At 38.3% G+C, this 21,448-nt stretch overlaps 1 protein-coding gene and 1 long non-coding RNA gene across 2 annotated transcripts in view; both read left to right on the forward strand.

Annotated features, from left to right (window-relative positions):
• The window catches only part of CACHD1 (cache domain containing 1), a 211,225-nt gene that overhangs the window by 51,856 nt on the left and 137,921 nt on the right, over nucleotides 1-21,448 (forward strand).
• Nucleotides 8,122-20,979, forward strand: LOC306659481. Its single transcript, XR_013763313.1, has 2 exons — nucleotides 8,122-19,533; nucleotides 19,672-20,979. It is a non-coding gene; the product is annotated as an uncharacterized lncRNA (long non-coding RNA).

The following is a 21,448-nucleotide window of genomic DNA, read 5'->3' on the forward strand; positions in this document are numbered from 1 at the left end:
TGGGATTACAGGCATGTGCCACCGTGCTCACCTGATTTTATTTTTAATTGACATATAAGATACAATGAAGTGCACAAATCTTAAGTGTACATCTTGATGTATTTGTAAACATTTATGCCCTCATGTAACTCTATGTCAAGATAAAGGATATTTCCAGCACCAAACACGATGAGGACTTACTGAATACCATCATATATAGGCAATTCTTAATGGAGACTTGGATGCTGAGGGGGAAAGCTTTGTCTCTCATTGTATCTGAAGGTCAAGTACATAACAGTGATCCATGCTCAGAGAGAGCTCTTTCCTTCAAGGTAGTAAATGACAAGTTTTGGTATTGCCCTTTCAGCTGTCTCCTTAGAACCTGTTAAAAGCACTGTATCTCCAAGAGCTGTCTACATTTCTCTTGTACAGAAGAGCTGTGTGCTTGGCTACTGCCAGGAAAGCCTGGTTAAAACAAAAATTGAGGCCTGAGAGCTGGGGGTATTTTTGCTCATTTATTTTGTTTAATGTATTTTTGTATTTTACTCTATTTCTAGATAGTGTTGTTGAGATGTAATTTGCATATCATTCAGTTTATCTATTTAATGTGTATAATTCAGGGATTTTTAGCATATTCACAGATAGGAGCATTCCTGCCAATTTTATGATTTTCCATTACTTCAGAAAGAAATACTATATCACTAACTATGACCTCCTATCCCCTGTCTCCTCTCAGGCCTAAGCAACTGATATTTACTCTCTGTCTCTGTAGATTTCCCTGTTCTGAACATTTCATTTGGATACTATCATATAATACATGGTCTTGTCACTTAGCCTAATATTTGCAAGGTTTACCCATGTTGTATCATCTAAGTCCTTGACTCCTTTTTAAAACTTATTTCATCATGCAAATATCTCACATTTTGTTTATCCATTCTTCTACTAATGGACATTTAAATGATGCTGCTTAATATTATGAATGATGCTACTTCTCAGTATCTGTATATAGACTTTTGTGTGGACACATGTCTTTTCTCTTGGATGTATATTTATGAGGGAATGGCTGGGCTATATGTAACGGTTAAATCATTTGAGGAACTACTAGACTGTTCCACCATGAAAACACCTTTTAACACTCCTGCCAGCAATGTCTGAAGGTTCTGATTTCTCCTTATCCTCACCAACACTTGTCCTGAGTTTCAAGTCTAACTGTCCTCATTGGTGAAATGGCATCTCCTCATGGTTTTGATTTGGATGTATGACCCTGATGACTAGTGAAGGGGAGCTTCTTATGTGTTCATTGGCCATTTGCATGTCTTCCCTAGAGAAATATCTCTTCAGATCATGTGCCTATTTAAAAACTGTCTTTTTATCATTTAGTTTTAAGAATTCTTATATATTCTAGATATGTCTCTTATCTGATAAATGATTTGCAAGTATTTTATCCAGTTCTATAGGTTGTCCTTTCACTTTTGTGACGGTTTTTTTTTTTTTTTTGCGGTGCTGGGGATCGAACCCAGGGCTTTGTACTTGTAAGGCAAGCACTCTACCAACTGAGCTATCTCCCCAGCCCGTGACAGTATCTTTTGAAGCACAAGTTTTTTTTTTTTTTTTTTTTTTATGAAGCTTGAGATGTCTATTTTTCTGTTGTTGTTGCTGCTCATGTTATTTGTGTCCTAAGAATCCTTTGCCAATCCAAGTTCCTGAAGATTTGTCACTCTGATTTCTTCTAAGAGTTTTATGGTTTTTTAGCTCTCATTTATATCTTGATCCATTTTGAGTTCATTTTTATATGTGATGTGAGATAAGTGTCTGTGTTTTTATGTATAATGTGAAGTAAGAGTTCAATTCATTCATTCCTTCTTCCTTCATGCCTGCCTGCCTTCCTTTCTTTCTTCCTTCCTTTCCATATAGATGTCCAGTCATTTCAGCATCCATTCTTGAAGAGCTTCTTCTTTCTCCACTAAATGGTCTTGGAACATTTTTCTAAAATTGGTTGACCATAAATGTGTGGGTTGGCACTGGTTTTTAAAGTTCTGGTATGTAAGCTGTTATTATTGGGGAAAATGGTTAAAAGGTACAGGGGAACTTGCAACTTATAGGGCTGAATTTTTTTTTTTTTTTTTTTTTCCAAGAGAAGACATTTTAAAAAGTGTCCTTTAGGACATAGGCAAAATTTAGTAGATTTGTATTCATTGACAAGTTTCTTCTGAATTATGGAAACACTAATCAGGAAAATGGCTTCCTGTATTTTTTTTCTGATGTGTCCTCCCTTCCAGGTTAGAGAATGTTTGTTAGAATTTTTTACAAACTAGTCATAGATGACTGTGTTAGCTCTTCATTGCGATGACCAAAATATCTGGCAAAAACAACTTAGAGAAGGAAAAGTTTATTTGGGGCTCATGGTTTGAGAAGTTTGGTCCATGGTCAGCTGACTCCATCACCGTGGACCCAAAGTGAGGCAGAACATAGTGCAAAGGCATGGTGGAGTCTAGCTGCTTAGGTCAGGACAGATGAGAAGCACAGAGAGAAAGGGAGCGTGAGGAAGGTGCCAGGGACAAAATATTAATCCCAAAGTCATGTCCCCTTCCAGTCACACCCCTCCTGTGTCTACAGTGACCACATAGTGAGTTCACTCAAATTATTAATCCATCAAATGGATTAATTCACAGATTCGGTCATAGCTCTTACAATCTAATCATTTCGCCTCTGAACATTTCCACATAAACACAGGAGCTTTGGGGGAACACCTCATATTAAAGGTGAGGAAATAACTCACCTTTAATTTTCTTCAGAAATAATTTAGGTTGGGGAAAGTAGTCATATGGAATGACAAGGCTAAACTACAAGTTGGTGATTACAGAAACTAGGTAATGAATATACAGGCATTTATTATAACATTTGTCTGTTTCATAGTCTTTCCATAATTAAAAAAATAGTTTCGTGGTGGTTTGTTTTTAATATAGAAGTGGAAGCATTTGAGAGAGATTTGCATTTGGAGCTGAACTTGCTTCATGTAGAAGTGCGTCTCTCTGAGTTTAGATGCTCTTGCCTAGGCTGCTGTGGATGGTCACCTGGAATATAGCTCCTTGAAGGAACGATCCAAGGGCATCTGCCATGCCCTTTGTTTCGTAGTTACATGAGTTTATTTTTCTGAAGTTTTTAAAAAACCCATGATTCTGTAAATCTTTGCACTTTTTAAAATGTAAGTTTACATATAAAGTGTAAACTTACAACCTATATGTAAATTTGATAATTAGAAGAAGTCAGAAATGGTCTCTAGAGAGTTTGGTCATGTGGGCTGTATTCTTTTCCAGTCACTGATTGCACTGTCTATAGTAGACTCTCTCATGCTTTATTCTTTCATGCTCTTTCTAATACTAGAAACCTCAGTAAATGGAGTATATGAGTCTATTTATCCAAGAACAAGATTCTTGCATAGAATTGTTACAGCTCTGTATTCAGATGACTAAAGCTTTCAGAACAATGTTGAATTGAAAAATCTGTACAAAAAAGGACACCATCTGGAAATTATTCTGTGCTTTATTCTTGGTTTTGCTAGTATAATGAAACATGAGCATTCCAACTTCTCGCGATTGTTAAACTTTGTGATGTAAATGGTGCCAGGCTCTGAAAAGGCTTGTAAAGGTTTTGCTGACTTTTTGTTTTTGTTTTGCATGCTTTCTGTGAAACTCCATGTGCTGCTTTAGCCAAAGGAAGAACAGCTCTGAGCAGCTCTGGGTTGTTCTACATACTTTAAAAAAACTAGAAAGTATGTGAATGTATATTGGTCACTGTGTAAATAATTTCCTCCTCTTTTCAGAAGAGAGCCCAACATATAATGTTTTGTGATATTGGGTCCATTGTGGGGGTCTCTCAGCCATGTCCCGTGTGGATGAGAAAAGGGTTAACTACTGGAGGAGGGTGTTGGCTGTTTTTCAATCTATTTACCCAAAAACTTATCTAATCAATAAACACACAAGAGCCAATACTCTTTTTAAATGAGAGGGGACATGACAGATCTGGCCAGATCAGCTCTGGCCTCTAACAACAAGAAGTCACCCAACTCTCTTTTATTTATAATACATAGGTAAAGGGGGTCAGGACCAGGAGGAGCTTCTTCTGTGGTGAACAGGATCGGGTGGAATTAGGGGAGTCATTGTCTTAGGGAGAATATTCAAGAAGGAGACAGGGAACCACTCCCATGCAGCACCACATGCTTCTTGGCAATCTGGGACAGACCTCTGTGCCTGTTAGTTCCTGGAAGCCAGGCCTCTGCATCCCATGGCTCAACCTAGTCTGATTCTGCTAAATAAGGATGGCTTCCCCACAATCCATGTTGGCCTTTATGAATATGTTCAAGATCCAATAGCACCATGTGCTGGCATTATAACCCTTGATGATGTGACATTACTTAGATTATAGGTCTGTTCTGCACCATCTCATGGTGTACCACCTCATGGGAGGGTGAGGGTGATAGAACAGTAGAATATCTAGCACTTAACTTTGTAAAGAATGACTTCTATTTGCCTGTCTACCTCACTGAGTTTGTGTGGCTAATGAGAGCTAGTAGAACATTATTACCAAGAGCCAGGAACGATTCTAGGAAAGAATGTTTCCCTTAAATGGATTTCTATATTGAACTATATTGAACTATATTGAAAAGAAAGAAAGAACCTTTAAATGTCAGAGTTGGAGGGTTATCCTTGGAATATTCCCCTTCTCCTCCTCCTCTTCCTCCTCCTCCTTTCTTTTTGGAGACAGGTTCTCACTATGTTGCCCAAGCTAGTCTTGAATTCCTGGACTCAAGTGTTCCTCTTGCCTCTGCCTCCTGAGTAACTGGGACTACAGGTACAGACAACCATGCTTGACTCCTTGAATCTTTTTAATAATGTTTTAAAATTACAAATTAATTCTAGCAACAAAGACACTGGGGACCAGGGTAATGAGTTGATATTAGTTTTATTTATTGTGCTTATTACATTCCCGGCACTTTCTGCTTTGCTCCCCCCTCCCGCCCCCCCCTAATGCAGCCATCTCATAGGCAAGAGAGACTTATTCCCCTTTCCTAGATAAGGAAAGTGAGTGAGAATGGCCAAGTAAGTAGCCCAAGGTTGTACTGCTGGTGATTGGTCAGCCAGGATTTGAACTTCATTTGATGAAAGAGACCCGGCTACATCTCTGTACACCCACACCCAGTGCATCTGTACTTCCACTGCCAGTTCATAGTCTGTGCAGATATCTGCTCACTCATTGCTCTCTGCTTATGATATATATTATCACTTCAAAATATCATAAAATCACTTTGTATTTTACTTTATAATTCTTTAGAAGCTTCTATAAATCTTGACAAGAAAAGTTCAGTATTAGGTCTCCCGCCAAGAATGACATCGAGAAATTAATACTCAAGGTCAGAGACAGAGGGAATAAAAATATGAACCTCTGAGGTTTTAAAAAGACAGAAGTAGTGAAGAATTTTTCAATGATGAATATGTAGTCAAAGAATGTCAACTTGAAATTTACCCCAGGATTTGAAATTAACCTATCCGACTCTTTTTTCTTTCCTGTATGACAACTGGGTCGTCTGAGAAGCCTTGGCTAGTTTTGACATGCTTGTTCTCAATGCAGTTCACTGAGCTCCTTATCCCATCTTCTTTCTTACCACACTGTATTATTGATGATCAAATACAGCTTGAAGGGCTTCAATGTTGAGAATCATTGCTGTTCTTCTGTTTCAAATGTAGGTCCGAAAACATTAGTAGGACTGGCTGGCATGTAAGTATTTTCCCAAATACAAAGGTCTTCTGTGTACACTACACATGTACAGTGTACTTTGATTGATTAGGTTTCCCTCTGGACACTAAGTTTCCATTAGATAATGACAACATTGGGTGCTCCGGCCTGCCTGTGAGACTATGGGATGAGACCTGTGTGCAGAGAAGAGAATGGAAGGAGACCCCGTCTGTCTAGGTAGAACATTGACCATTGCTAATTGATTTGCTGGCCCAGAAAAATCGTGGTGAAGACAAACACACTGACTATGCTGTTTTCATGTAGTTATGAAATTCTTAGAAATGTACACAACAATGCTTTTTGGTTTTGGTTTTGCTCTGGGTGTGTTTACTTTAAAATTTTTTTATTGCTTTTAAATGGATAAATGAGCCAAGAACTGGAAAGAATTGAATCTGTATTAAGTACTACAATGTCCAAATAAAAAAACTGTTCCAGTGTTACTTTATTAGATTCATGAACTATGTTAATTTGTGGAGATGTAGGGTCAAAAAATGGGAATTGGTGTTTGAAGTCAGCTCACTCAAGACGAACCACAATTCCCCCACTTTGTTGGTTGGCAAAGTGGATGTAGATGCAATGGTGTTCAACACCCTCCCCTGCAAAGGTTGGTGTACACATCAAGGAAGACTATGGTAATTTTGTTTTAAGGCTTTCTGTGGTGGGTGTTGGAGCTGTAATTCAGGTGCACACATAATCCCAAATTATGGATGGTTTGTCCCTCTGTTCTCCCCCACTCTTTTTTTCATTCATCTTTAGCTGGTGAAAAACTATTTAAGAAATTATTCACTTTGCCAAAATATATGAGGCCATAGGACTGTAAGTGCCTAAAAAAAAAAGCAGTTTGAGAAAGAGATAAACAAAAGTAGTTAATAAGAATAACAACATTATTCCCAGAAGAAAAGAAGGTTCCAGCCTGCTATGACTTGCTGTGGAATCTGCATCAGATTAGGGCTGATTGCCCTGTAACAGGATTTCTTTTAGACTCAAGTTTAAAGAGACTAGGGGTGAGGGGAGGGCATTAGTGAAAGAAGCAATTAAGTTAAAGTTTCAAAATTGATGAAGTGAAGCAATTTCCCATTCCTGCTAATGTGCAAAAAGCTCTCCAGATTTATTTATTTTTTTTCCATGTAAGTCAGAGAGTTGTTCTTTTCCTCATAGGTGTCTGGAGCCTTGCAATTCGAGAGCCCCAGCGCTTGGTGAGAGCATTTCTTCCACCTTCCCTTCCTTTTTTCCTCTTCCATTTAGCTGGAGGGGCCTGAATGGATTAATTAGTAGAACTTTTCTAGGCACTTAGAAACCTTTGGTCTGTAGTGTGGATCTGAAATCAGAAGAAATGCCTGATTGCTCTCTTGGATTGAGGGGAAAACAACAGAGAAAGAGAGACAGTTTTTGATTTTAAGGACATCAGTGGCAAAATTGGTCAAAAAGATAATTTGATTCTTATTAAATGTCACAAGATGGGTGACTGCAGGACAGTGGAGCAGGGTGGAGCAGATGCTGTCCTCCTTGAGCTCAAGGAATGGGATACTGCTTGCCTATCCACCTGCCTATCTGTAGAAACTGTTGCAGATCAAGGAGACCTCAAAACCAGAATCACTGGGGCCGGAATTGTGGCTCAGTGGTACAGAACTTGCCTGGCATGTGTGAGGTCTTGGGTTTGATCCTTAGCACCCCATATTAATTAATTAATTAATTAATTGAAACATTGACAACTAAAAATTAAAAAAAAAAAAAACAAATTACCAAGTGCTGCCCAGGTGACATCTATATATAGACTACAGTCCTTGGGCTGGGACTGTAGCTCAGTTGGTAGAGTGCTTGCCTTGCAAGCACAAGACCCTGGGTTCAATCCCCAGCACTGCAAAAAAAAAATTAAAAAATAGACTGCAGTCCTTGTTATCATTTACAAAATGTACTGTTTACATTCGATTATCAAAACATCATGAAACCACTACATTCTTAATTTGAGCCATCAGAGCAAATCTGTAGTTTATCCCCAACTTTTTGTAAGGGACATTCCTTTCTTTGGTAAGTCTTGCCATGGCCGGCCTGTTTTGTGCCATAGCATGTGAACACATTTTCACATGGCCCTGCTGTGAAGTCATTTTGTATGCTAGCATCTTCTGAGTTTTTAGGATCTGGAGGACCAGAAAATAGAGATTTTCTATTCTCTTATTATACTTTCTTATATTCTCCTTATTACTAGCATTTAAAATCAATTTCCTTTCTCTGTGTGAAAGTAAAGCACATTTTAACTACTATGTCTACTATTGGATACAAACCTATAAAATATTGTATTTCTTTCTTTCTTTTCTTTTCTTTTTCTTTCTTTTCTTTTTTCTTTTTTCTTTTTTTTTTTTTTTGGTGGCAGGAATCAGCAAGTACTGAAGGTAGTCGATACTTCTTGACCCCTGACAGTACCTTGGCGTTAGAATACTTGCTCCATAGAAAAAATGAAAATGGGTTTCCAAAGCCCCCTTTGTAATCAGGGACTGACTGGAGCTGAGCGCTCTCTTGTCATTGTATTGCTAATTGGCCCAGGGTTTGTGGAACCTCCCTGCCTGGCTTTTGCTGTGCTGACTTATCACACCCATCCTACATGGTAATGTATGTTGCACAGTGCTGGATGAATTCTGGAAGGCAGAGAGGGATAAATTTCTGAAAGATTATCTCCATTTATAATGTGAGCAGCACTACGTTAGAATTCTGCAATACCTAATAAGCCTGGTATTTAAAATTAAATCTCTTACATGGTCTAATTATGTAGATCGATATTGCCTCAATGTCCTAATGTGAGTTAACTTTAAAGACCTTTTTTTTCTTTCCCCCCTCCTCTCTCCGGTTTCTGAAGGGAGGTCCAGCTAATTTACTGCAAATGAAACAAGGCGTATTTTTGGAGGACTAGGTTGACATTTAGCATTCTGGTTTGAAAACCCTCTGACTGCTAAATATTTAATGTGCTGCAAAGCATCCTTAAAAATTAAATATGAATGAGTTTTAGAAAACCTTGCAGTGGTGTAAAAAATTGAGATTTCCCCCCTATTTCAAGTGCGTCTGCCTAGGGAATCTTAATTATTTTTAATGAAGATGACATTATGTATTTGATCAGCATGGGGACATCCTAAATAATGAAGTTAATATAAAGAGGATCCTTCTGAATAATATCACAGCAGAGATTTACTTTGAATAAATTTTAGTTTTGTCTCTGGAGGTTAATCACTCTACCTCCTTTTAATTTTTGTTTAAAGTTAAGCGTAAAATCAAATGACCAGAGAGAGAAAAATCCTTTGTTGGAAAGAAATTTTCCTAGGTTTGTTGCTTTGCTATTAAGTACGGCTTTACTTTTAAAGATTAATGAGATTTAGAGTATTATAAACATTTTTTTGTGGGATCTCTGGACAAACATTGGTATTATTATTCAAGAATAACTTTGATGACCTTGATATTTGTAATCACATGTATTTTTTTTCTTAAAAAAATCCTAATAACTGAGAGACTCTTGAATTTTTCTACAGTGCCAACATGTGACATTTGAAAAAGAATCTTTATTTTCTTGTCATACTTTCCTGTCTTTTATTTGGTTATGTTCCATTCTACTTGCATAGTGACTTAAGTATGTATTATGGATTGGGAAAATGAGATTCGAATGCATGAGTCTATAGTCTGACGTTTGCTTTTATAAAAGTGTAAGATTCGAGTAGTGTTTCAAAAAAAAGTTTTTAATTAAATTTCATGAATTTTTCTTGAGAAACTCTTTTCTAAAAAGGGGCTTAATGTCTGTACCTTGTCTTTTTGCAAAGGCAAGGTCACTCGCGTGAACTTTTTCTGTCTTTGCAGTGATCATAGTGAATACTGCTTCTTTCTCTTTCCTGCTTCTTTCATTTTGACTAGGTAAAGCTAACACACTCGAAATGGAACCTATCATTGCCAGTCCTGTAATTACCCAGCTTTCAAATGTTTCTGGCATCTTCGATGCATTTCTCAATACTCCACAACCAATCTACAAGCGAAAGCTCCAGAATGCCCCTGTTTTTCTTTCTGTTCTACAGTCATTGTCTCATTCTAGCCCTTCATCTCCCTCTCTCTAGGTATATTTTTAAAGTTCTTTATTGAACAACTCAGCATGTTCTGGCTACTAAGTCATAGTGATAAATAAATTACCTTATTAATACTAACAACAGTCTTATGATGTAGCAAGTTGCGGGCAGGAGGTGAGGTTGTGTGCCCCTGGCCAGTCAGCTAGTAATTAGGAGAGCTGGGGTTTGAATCCACCACTGCCCTTGACCCTAGTTCTGCTATTCAGTCCTCTATTATGTTTTCATTTTCAAATAGGCCTTATTTCTATCTATTGCTGCCAAATTGTTCTTCTACAGACCCAGATCAGATCTCTCCATCCACCTGCTCTATAACATACTTTAGAGCTTCCTTATTACTTTTTTTTTTTTTTTTTTTTGAGTTTGCCCAAATCCACCTTTTCATCCTTTTCATTGTTTATAATTGGTAAAGATGGACTGGCCAGAATAAAGTGAAACAAGAATGGCCTTCCAGACTGACACTGATGTTTCCTTGGTTAGGACCCTTGGGTGTTTCCTGACTTACACAGTCCCTGGTCATTAGGTCAGATGGCATTTGTGGTCAGGATTTGACATCACAGAACTCTTTTTCAAGACTGAAAATTACGTTGAGCGTTTCCCCCTGTGGTTTAATTAGAAGGGTGTTGGGTGCTGCTTCAGTGCTTAGTTCTGGAGCTGGTACAACTTCACATTATCTGGGGCTGGTTAACTTTTCCAGATCTCATCCTGAGTCCCATCATTCCTTTCTAGAAGTTTGAATAGCAATCTAAAAGATCAGTGAAAATTTAACTCTAAGAAATATCCTTGGTTTTGAATGTCAAGATCACTGACAGGATCTTAGAAATTATCTGAAATGAAAGTTAGTTAGAGAAGAAGTAAGTTTAAAAATAGTAAAGATATCAAGTGGGACCTACCCTTAGCCTTATTTACCTGGTCATGATGAAAAGTGATATCACTTTTATTGTTGTTGTTGTGTGATTTATTTATTTATGGTACCAGGGCTTTGAACTCGGGAGTGCTTAACCACTGAGCCACATTCCCAGCCCCTTTTTTTTTTTTTTTTTAATTTTGAGACAGGGTCTCTCTAAGTTGCTGAGGACCTCGCTAAGTTGCGGAGGCTGGCTTTGATCTTGCAATCCTCCTGCTTTAACCTGCCAAGCCTCTGGGATTACTGGCGTGCACCGCCATGCCCAACTGTTGTGTGATTATTAATGGAGTGGCCATTCCTGTGGAATGGTCAGTTGAAAAGAACTAGACAAGATAGCTATCATTTCATTCTCTACATTTTTAAGGAAGGAAGAATGAATTAAAATGAGTATTTCTTTCCTAAGTCTCATTCTCACCAGCAGAACTTTGCTTGAAAAAACAATTTTTGAGGGATTCTTCTTGCAGTTAACTGTCCATCAGCCAGTTCTATGAAACAGCACTTCTGCCCACTGCACAGAGCACGTCTCTGCTGGCTTCATTCGTTAAATTTGAAATTAATGCACTGTAGATATGTAGATATAATGAAAAGCATCCTTGTTTCCTGACTGCCCCAAAACCCCATTTAAAGAACACACCAGGAGTCTGTAAACCAGACAGCTACAGGGAGTTCAGCTGACTGCAGTTCAGTGCAGTTTGATTGTCCACCACTGACATTGAGCTGACTTCACCTGCCTGCATCTTCACAGTGTTTGTGGGTTCTTCCAAGTCCCCAGATTATTACTCAGGATTAAAGAGACTGAGGAGGGGGAGTCCAGGAAAACATCTTATTTAACAAAAGCCATATCCCAGGACTCTTGATACTGGCAAATAGTTCTGCTTCTGCTGTCCCTTTGATTGTCAGTAATTAGTGGACACAACTGATCGTGTGTAGGGAGAGTGGTGTATGAGAGAGTGAACCTGAACAATTACAAAAGAATGCTGGCTTTGGAGAACTTATTTGGGGAAGGTCAACAAGGTTAGCAAAACAACAAACTCTGTCAGAATAATATCTACAAACAGAGATGTGTTTTGAGTGATTCTCAGTTTGTTAATTTGCTTATTACCCTTCGATGTCTCTTTGTTACTCAAACGCAGAGAAGTGTTTTCCACACCTGCTCAGGCTGGGCGTGTTTCCACATGGACTTGGTTGGTGGTACTGCTCTCTCTGGCTGGAAAATCTTTCATGTTCAGGTGAATGCCAGACTCACAGACTATTACCTAAACCCTGGCAGGTTATGTGGGACACATTAGAAGGCAATACTACACCATATATTTAAAAATGGCTCACCACTGTGCACTGGGAATGCGAAGATGAACAAGAACTAGTCCTCATCTTCTACAGACTAAAGGAATATAAGTGAAGGGGGGAGCACTAGATCTGTAAATGGGGTGATAGTGGATACATAAATAGAAAATTGCAATGCATTTTAAGTGTTAGAATAAAAGATCAGGAAAGATTTTTCAAGGAGGCCAACATTAAGGCAACCTTAATGATGAATTTACAAGTTGACTGGAGGGAAAACAGCCTCTTAAATGATTCTTTCGGGTACTGTTTCTAGTAGGGTATGGTTTTCTTATGGTGACTGTACAACCTTGTCCCTGTCAGTTGAGTGCCTACCACTTGCTGGTTCCAGGTGCTAGTGATACTATGAGAACAAAACAAAGCCCTTATGCTCACGGGGTACACATACCACTATGGAGAGACTGACAGCAAAGTGGGCGTGGCAGATATGCCAAGAGCTATTGGAGTTGCAATTTTGAATGAAATGCCATTGGAGCAGAGTCCTGATGACAGCCTGGGAGCAAGCCCACCCAAAGGAGATGTTTCAGAAAGAGGAATAGGGAGTGCTGGGGCCCTGAAACTGAAGAGTATTGGGCAGGTTGAGTAGCAACTGGGAGGTAGATTGTGTCTGGAACAGATTGAGCCGGGAGAGGGCTGAGAGGAACTCAGAGGGCCTGCTTAACAGGTAGGGTTTCAGAACCAGGGAGCGGACTTGGGCTTTTAGTCTGAATTTTTTGGGAAGTCACCTTGGAGTTTTGGGACTAGAATTGACAAGAGCCTTGGCCTTAAGAGTCAGTCATATCCCGAGTTCACTCCTTAGCCCTGCTACTTGATAGCTCTGATTATTCATGTATAACATGGGTTTATGGTTCATACCTTGAAATGCTGTAATGAGGAGCAGGAGGAATAAAGTAATAGTAGAAGCAGCAACATCAACAGTGGTAGGATAACAGTTAGAGGATCCTTTACTAATTAAGTAAATTATGGAGGGAAAGGCAGGGCATGAATTTGGTGAATTCTGTAAGTATATGGCCATTATTTGAATCCAAACTTGGTGTTTCTAACAGACACCCAAAAGAGGCCTTGCAGACACTGGGCAGTAGTTGCCATATATGGGAAATACTCTAAAACCTTGGGTAGCCAGGATTCATCCTTGGGTATTCCCTGTAACTGGACTTTTCAGAGGCTGAGAGTAGTTCAGCCTACCTCTAATTTTTAAAGCTGTGAGAATGTCACTAAATGAAGGTATGTACTATCATTGCCACCATCACCATCATGCACAATATCTTCCTGGGTACCAGAGGACCAGAGAGGACCTTGGCTACAATCTCAGTTCCACATTGTCCAATCAGTCATTCTTGGTGGAGAAGTGAAAGTATTTTCTTTCTCTTTCTCCCTTTAAAAAATTTCTTTTAGCTAGAACCTAAAGTATACTCTCAATTTGGATTTATACAGAAGATCATTACTGATTTTTTTTTTTTTTTTTTTTTTTTTTTTTGGTGGGAGGAGTTCACAATACAGTTCACAATGTTGGTTTGAAAGTTCCTCTGGTATTAGTCATCTACTTCTGTTGGGCCCACTCAATGACTTGCACATGCTGGCCTCTCCTGGCCTTCTGAACCTGTGGACTAATTTTGACTAATTGTTTATGGCAGTGGGAACAAGGAAGCCTACATTTTAAAACAAGCAAACCTGAGATTTATTTGGTACCAGAGAGTTTGATAATCACTACCTTAGTGACAGAAAATCCATTTATATAACTGTTCCTGAACACCTACTATGTGCTCCCTATCATAGTCTTAAGGTAGTAACTAAGTCCTCACAGGTGTTATTATAAAATACATTTTGTTGCGGGGCTGTGGCTGTGGCTCAGTGGCGGAGTGCTTGCCTAGCATGTGTGAGGCACTGGGTTCGAACCTTGGCACCACATAAAAATAAAATACATTTTGTTGAGATGGTTTACTCCATGCAGTCACCATTTAGCATGTACAGTTCAATGGTTTTTAGTATATTTTTAGGTTTGTGGGTTAATGACCATGATCTAATTTTAGAATATTTTATCATTCCAAAAAGAAAAGCTTATTCTCAGTAGTGCCCCCCCCCCATCAAAGGTAGATATTATCATGCTAATTTTTACAGACAGTAGCATGGAGGCTTTTGGCATCTAAGCAACAGGCCTCCAAACCCACAGTCTTTGCTGAGCTGAGAGTCAGAGGAATCTCCTAATTCCACGCTCATGCCACCATACCATGCTCCTTTCCCAGAACGTAGCCAAATTAAATATTTATTTGCTGGGGAGAATAATTTGATGTTCTGGTTTTGTTGAGTAGTTTTAGATAATATATTTTTGTTTCCTTTTCCAGCTGGCATCGTGGTAAATGAATACAGTTTAGTTTAAAATTTGGTGTGTAGTGCAGTCACGTTTTAAAAATGTCATGAGACATTAGCATGGCAAAAAATTTAATAGTGGGAAACTAAAAGCCGGGAGATGTATTTGGTCCTGTCTCTGGATAGTGACCTCTCACATAGCTTCATGAAGACTTGATTTCCTTTTCTGCCCAATGATTAAGTCATACCAAGCCTTTAATATATTTATTAAATATGTAGTAGATATGTATTTGTGAATATTCTAGGTACTGGATATTCAGAGAAAATGACAACAATTTTAATACTGTTCTAGACGATTGTCCCATTAATTCTAGGTGCTGACCTAGTAGGTAGCAATTATCATTCTGTTCTGCCTCTGTGGTCCTGGTGGCATGTTGCTTAAATTCCCATGACTCAGAAGGCTTAAATAATTTGTTCTGAGTTATACATCTGAGATAGCTCAAGTTCAGATGGTTCCAAAGTCTCAGACTTTAGTTCCATATTAGACTGCCTCTCTAGGTGAGCAAGGGATTGTTTTTGCCCTTTGTGGGGGGCACTACTAATGTGTATAAGTAAATGTTTGCACTAAAACAAGAAAGTAAATAGCCAGTGACACCACCAAAGGGGTTTTAAATTTTGACTCTGTTGGATGAGTCTGGGAAGGTGCTAGACCAGCCATGGATGCTGTTTGAGGGGTAGCCAGTCATTACATTCTCCCCTCTCCCATATCACCTATGTGTTTAATATGTGCAGGTTGGATTTTTAGATTACCTATCTCCCTTCTCCAGATACTGGTTCTACAAAGGAGGGTACCTTATTTGTTGAGCAGTGCTGAATTGGGAGGGACCAGCACCTCTGCAACATATTACCCAACTTCAGCAGATTTCCCTGGTCTCTTTGGCATATGCTCCCCAAGCCTTGGACTGAAGTAAAGTGAAGATTTACAGTTTTCTCAGACAGGTGTTCCTCCCAACTACATCAGTAATCCAAGGGATAAGTCCCTTTCTCAAGGACCCTGTTTGCATGTGGGTTTCTAAAGAAACTTGGAGAAGCTAGTCTGTTCAGACTGGGAACCAACCATATCAAGTCACGAGGAGCTGCAAATGTCACAAATGAATCTTCAGAGTCAAAGCGATTTCTGGAAACTAGTTTTGGGAAAGGTCTTACCACCTTGGAAGGCTTCAGAAATGCTGGTTTGAGAGAGTTCCTAGCACTGGGATTTGGCCCAGGTAATCCTAAATGACTGAGAGTAGTTGTTCTTTTTGAAGGATTTTTAAAAGTTATGGTTTTCTTGAGCTCTTGAGATATGTAAGAAATGTAGTGCTGTATATTTATTGAATCTCACAAATCCCTCTCAGGTTGCTATTATTATCACCTCCATTTTACAAATTAAGAAATTAGATGCAAATCTATCCTCTTCAAAGCCACACTGCTGGTAAGTTAGCAACAGAGAAATTTTTTTTAAAAATGTCCCTTTTACCTTTTCTTTTTTTAACCCTAAAAACCTGAAGAAAACTTCTTCCAAAAAATTACTTTTTCACTCAAATAATATTGCAATTTTGAACCAAAAAGCCATCATTCAACCAACATGTTAGTTAATAATTATTGTTGAGAATCGTGGCATGTTGTACCGGGGCCTTCACAGACAAGGACCGTTACCATGGTATTTGACATGCGTGACAAGCACCCTGCCTGTGAGAGCTTGAAAAATGATGCAGTCAGGAGGACTTGGAAGACATTTTTATGTAATCATAGTAGCAACACATTTATTCCATAAAGGCTAACTGCTTTGATTCATGTCTTAAATTTCCTCATTTAAACTCATTATTTTCAAGAATGAATCTATTTAAATTTTCATCTTGAAAACCTTATCCCATCAATTCTTGGCCTCTCTGTGCAGCAAATTCCAGAGATATATTTGTAATTTTGTAACAATTTAATGTAGATTTCATCAGCAAATAAAATTTTCATCAAACAGCCATATGGCAGAAAGGTTTTTAGCATTAGTAGATTTTCAAAAGTCTGGGAACTGGCATTTCAGAAAAATTCTTAGACAATTGTAGATAGAAATTTTAGGCTCACTGTATTTTATAGAATCTAACTCAGTTTCCCATTTTACAAGTGAAGGAAACTGCCTAGGAAGGTTAAGTGGCTTCCCCAGGTCATAAAACTAGTTAGTACCCAACTTTAATTTGACATTAGTTGTTCAGGTTTTGTGATAAGTTTTACTTGATCGTTTGTCATTAATGATTGTACTGAAAAAGCATCTACTTAAACAAAAGAATATACCAGGATCACACTTATAAAAATGGTATAAATGAACAATTCATTTGAAAAGCATCCAAAACAGACTCACAGTAGCATATTTTGAAGTGTAATTTCAATTTTGTTGTAAATTTCAACATTGTTTTTCATTAGGCTATTTTTAAATTTATTTTAAACAAGTATTTCTCATTCTTATTCCACAATACCACTCCATGCAAGTACTACAGGGATTGCAAAATTGAGTAAAACAGTCCCTCAGAGGATTTTGTAATCTTACAGAGGAGATAAGACACATGGGAAACTTCAGTTTGAGGTCCTTCTCACTCACATGAGCAGATGATCCAGTTCATTGGTTCTTAGAGTTGTCCTGGATAGACCCTTGGGATGGTAACCCCTGATTTTCTAAATGGACTAGATTTTTTTTTTCTTTAGGAGAGGGCTTAGGAACGGTTTAAGAAAGTGAGTCTATGACTCTGAGTATATGTAATATAAACATTCTTAAAGTACTTTTCTCATCATATAATTCTCCAGTTAAGACCTTTATAACAGCTCTTCATTTCTTAGCAAATATATATTTATTGACATTCAAAAAATGTGACCAAGTGCCTACCAATGTGCATAAAATCCAACTCCTCTTCCTGGCTTAAAACCCTCCACAACCCATTCCCACCCGTATTACTCCATTTAGTTCATATTCATTTCCAAAATCTCCCCTTATGATACTTTCCTTTCTATTACCTCGTGTGACTTGTCTGATAAGTACGGGCTTCAGAGCCTCTCTGTAGAAAGGATCTTTACCAGGCAGGAAATACTGTCCTTATCTTGAAATACCCAGGCCAATGCTTACTGAAGCTCTTTTGAGGCCAAGGGGTCCAGAATGTAGAGTCCACGCAGACAGCGGGTTTTTTTTGTCTATTAGGCTCACTCTTGTATCCCTGGGGCTAGAACAGTCCTTGGCCCAAAGTAGGGACTTAATAAATATTTTCTTTATGAATGCATATTATGTGCTAGGCTCTCAGTGAATTCTTCAAAATGTTCTCCAAAAGTTCTTTCTCTCTCTTCCTATTGAAATCCTACCTCAAAGACAAGCCCATGTCCCATCTCTTTGGAATTTCCCCTCTGCTGAACTCTGATAGCACCTTGGGTCTATGCCAAACAACTGAGTTTATGCCAGAGTCTGTATTACATTCTTCACTGTTAGTTCTTCTCCTTCTCCTTCTTCATTAATTTCTTCTCCCAATGAGAGCGTGAACTTCTTAAGGGCATGGGATCATATTTTACGTGGCTTCTGATTCCATCAGAAAGGACTTGATTAACTGAGATATGAATTAAGCATCAGCCGTTTAAGTCCGAAAGTTTCCTCAACATTTTGGTGTACCCATTCCCTCTGTCCTTAATGAATAAATTCCCAGATACCTTGCATTTGGGTAGGTTTTTGCATACACAGAACGCTGAATATTGAAGGCTTATACAAATAAGTACTACCCCCAAAAAATAAATGCGCGACCATTAAATACCTCTTTTTTTTTTTTTTCTTTCAAGGTGAGACAAAATTTGTCTTAATGGAGATGTGGGGGTGTATGAGGAAGAATTTGGAGTCAGAGTGAAAGTAGAGGAGTGGAAATTTGGCACCATCTGCAAAGCATTTGGGCAACTTGACTTTCCATTTCTGAGAGGTTGCCATGTGTATTGTCATGAATATTACTTATAGTCAAGTTACATTGGCTACGGGCTGAATCTTTCCAACATGTGGAACTGATTTGCCTTTTCCCCTCTTAGCCCTTTTGAAAACCAAAACAACAACAACAACAAAAACCAGTAACCCTTCAGAAGCTTTATTGCATTTAAGGAAGTGTTTCTGGCTTGTTTTGCTTGCCTTTGTTCTCTGTATTCATGTTGACTTGCCCCCTCTCCCATTTTTTACCCCCCTCTCTGGCTTTTGAACGCCCCAACAGGAAATCAAGTGATGAAGACTAGAAACTTGGCTTGCTGAGATGATTGCTTTAGATTTTCCCTGCTAAATCAGAGTGCAGGCTGTCTTCCTCCCTGCCCCCAATTTCTTTTGAGGGATTGAGTGGCCCAAAACAGGCAGCCCTTTGTAAAGGTGACACTTGTCACCAACTTGTGACTCTGCCACATGCTTTCTTACTATTCAGAGCTCTTGGTGGTTTGAAGGGTGTTAAAGGCCATCAGACTAAGGAATTCATAATTTCAAGTATCTAAGTGACTGTGCGTGCACGCATGTGTGTGTATGTGTGTGTGTGTGTGTGTATGTGTGTGTGTTAAAGTCTAAAGACACTGGGAAGGAAGAAATCAGGGAAAGAACTTTGTTAATACGTTGTTGAGAGAGTTAATAGATTGTTGAGAGAATGTGGGACTTTTTTTATCTTAAAGAGAAAGTGTACCTTGCTCTTTTTGCTAACTAGTTCAGTAACCAACCAGAGTGTAATAATGACCCATGTTATTTAATGTGTAGATTAATGGATACACAGATGCTGTTTTATACTTACTGGGTACAATGCAGGGTGTTAAGGAATCATGGCATGGACCAGTTTTCAAATTTATAAGGTTAGAACTTAGAAATCCAAAAGACTGGAAGAAATAAAATAAAAGTAAACAATATTGTTTTTTCCTGAGCAGTCAGACAGCAGTTCTTTTCTCCTTCATGTATTTTCAAATCTTCTATAGTGAATGTGATTAATTTTGAAATAGATAGTTTTTGCTACAGAAGTTTATGAAAAGGAGAAATTACCATCACCACTGTGTCCAACTGAGATGTGGGACTTAAGTTGGTAAATATCTATGCAGGTATTTTTGAGATGACGGAGGGTTTGTCTCCTTTGTTTGTTATTTCCACAATCCCAGAGGGCTGGGGACTCGAACCCAGGCCTCCAGCATGAGAGGCGGTCACTCTACGAGATGGGCTATATGGCCCGCACTATGCAGGTATTTTTGTTTTCCTTATATCTGCAACTACCAAAGAATGACTGTCATTAAGAGACTATTCTTAAAGGTTAAGTGCCATAGAATAGAATAACAATATAATAACTGTAATAAAGGTGTGTGTGATAAACATTTGTGATATTTTGAAAGCACTCTATAAATTCATCTTTACATTTATGAGATGGATGAGTTTATATATAAGGTACCTAGTGTCTGAGAGATAGTAAGATCTATATAAGTATTAGCTATTGTCATTATTTATAGCAACCTTAAAACAAAATAAGGAAGTCTGTGGGGGCTAGGACATATGTACCTGGGGCACAGTTGATTTGCACAAGGTCATCCATTGTTGTCACTGATTAGCTTTTTTTTAAATTCCCAATGTGGACCTTTTCCTCTACATGCTTTTAAATAACTAAGCATTTCCCTTCATTACTGGAATAGCCCTGTTTCTTTTCTGGCACTGTGATATTCCAGATCTAGTTTTTACAGTGAGGATCAAATACGAGCAACTGCATTTACTTTCTCCTCCACAAGTTTTTGAGGTGGTGATCCAGTGCACATGGGTCTTTGTAGAGTCTACTTATATCTCAGAATATATGCCAGGTTCTGAGTTTGACAAATCTGAAAAATGGTCTGTTATAAGGGAAGTATGTGTTCAGTTTTGAGATGGGGGAAGAAGGAAAGAAAGTATAGTTTAGAGTCATGCACAGGCAAACCCTATTACTATTTTGTTCAAAGTCTCTAGTTTACATGAGTGTTTCACTATTAGAATGATCTTTGCATGGAGGACTGTACATAAACTTTAGATTAAAGTTGGCTTTGCTTCCAGACAGGGTCACGTTACTAATGGTCAATTTTGGGCAAATTAACCTCTCTGTAAAATTTTGGGCAAATTAACCTCTCTTCATCTGTAAAATGTGAGGACTCAGTTGCTACTATGAAGGATTGTTGTAAATGTTGTGAATATTGAAAATATTGTGAAATATAGTGTGTTGTAAAGCACCTGAATGCACTCTAGACCCTTGTCATATACACATGATAACATTATTATGTGTGGCACACATGCACAAACTTATAATTAGGATAATTAATGCTGATTTAAAAATATAAACAATAACAAATTATTGAAAACATGCACTTAACTGTAAAATGCTTTTGATTGGATGTAGATTAATAAATTTCCTTTGTTGGGTATTTTGGTTACTTTCAGTTTTTTCTTTTTAGTGTTAACCTTTCCAATACTCTTACCAAACTATTATCTTCAGTCACCTGTATCCAGAATGAACAAGTTCAGAGATGTAAAAACAAGATGACCAAGATTTATAGCAACCGATTTGTGACCTCAGAATGCACAATGATTTACTTCTTCAGAGAACGTCATTTCTCCTGAGCCTTTCATATGTTTAATGGTACGAGGTTAAATAGTCTGGTAAAAATCAGACAGTGTCTAATCTGAGCAGGAGGGGTGCTTTAATACCTGGTAAAAGACTATACATGGGGTACATGTAGAAGAAAATAAAGCCATGCATGTTTTCTTTCTTGAAGCACTTCAATAAAGTTCCTGTTAATTCCCTTTACAGTGATTTTGGAGTTTGGTTAAAGGACAGCCTTTCTTTGTAGTGGTCAGTGCTGGTCAACTTCTTGAGATAATAATGGTGACCTCTATTTTTCTCCCCTTTGGCCATAATACCAAGAATCATAGAAACAAATCCAGAGCAGAATGAGGCTATTAGTGAACTACCAGTCATGTGGGCTGGCCACAGAGACCCATAAACAG

This window comes from Sciurus vulgaris, assembly GCF_902686455.1.
Source record: "Sciurus vulgaris genome assembly, chromosome: 1".
Lineage (NCBI taxonomy): Eukaryota > Metazoa > Chordata > Mammalia > Rodentia > Sciuridae > Sciurus > Sciurus vulgaris.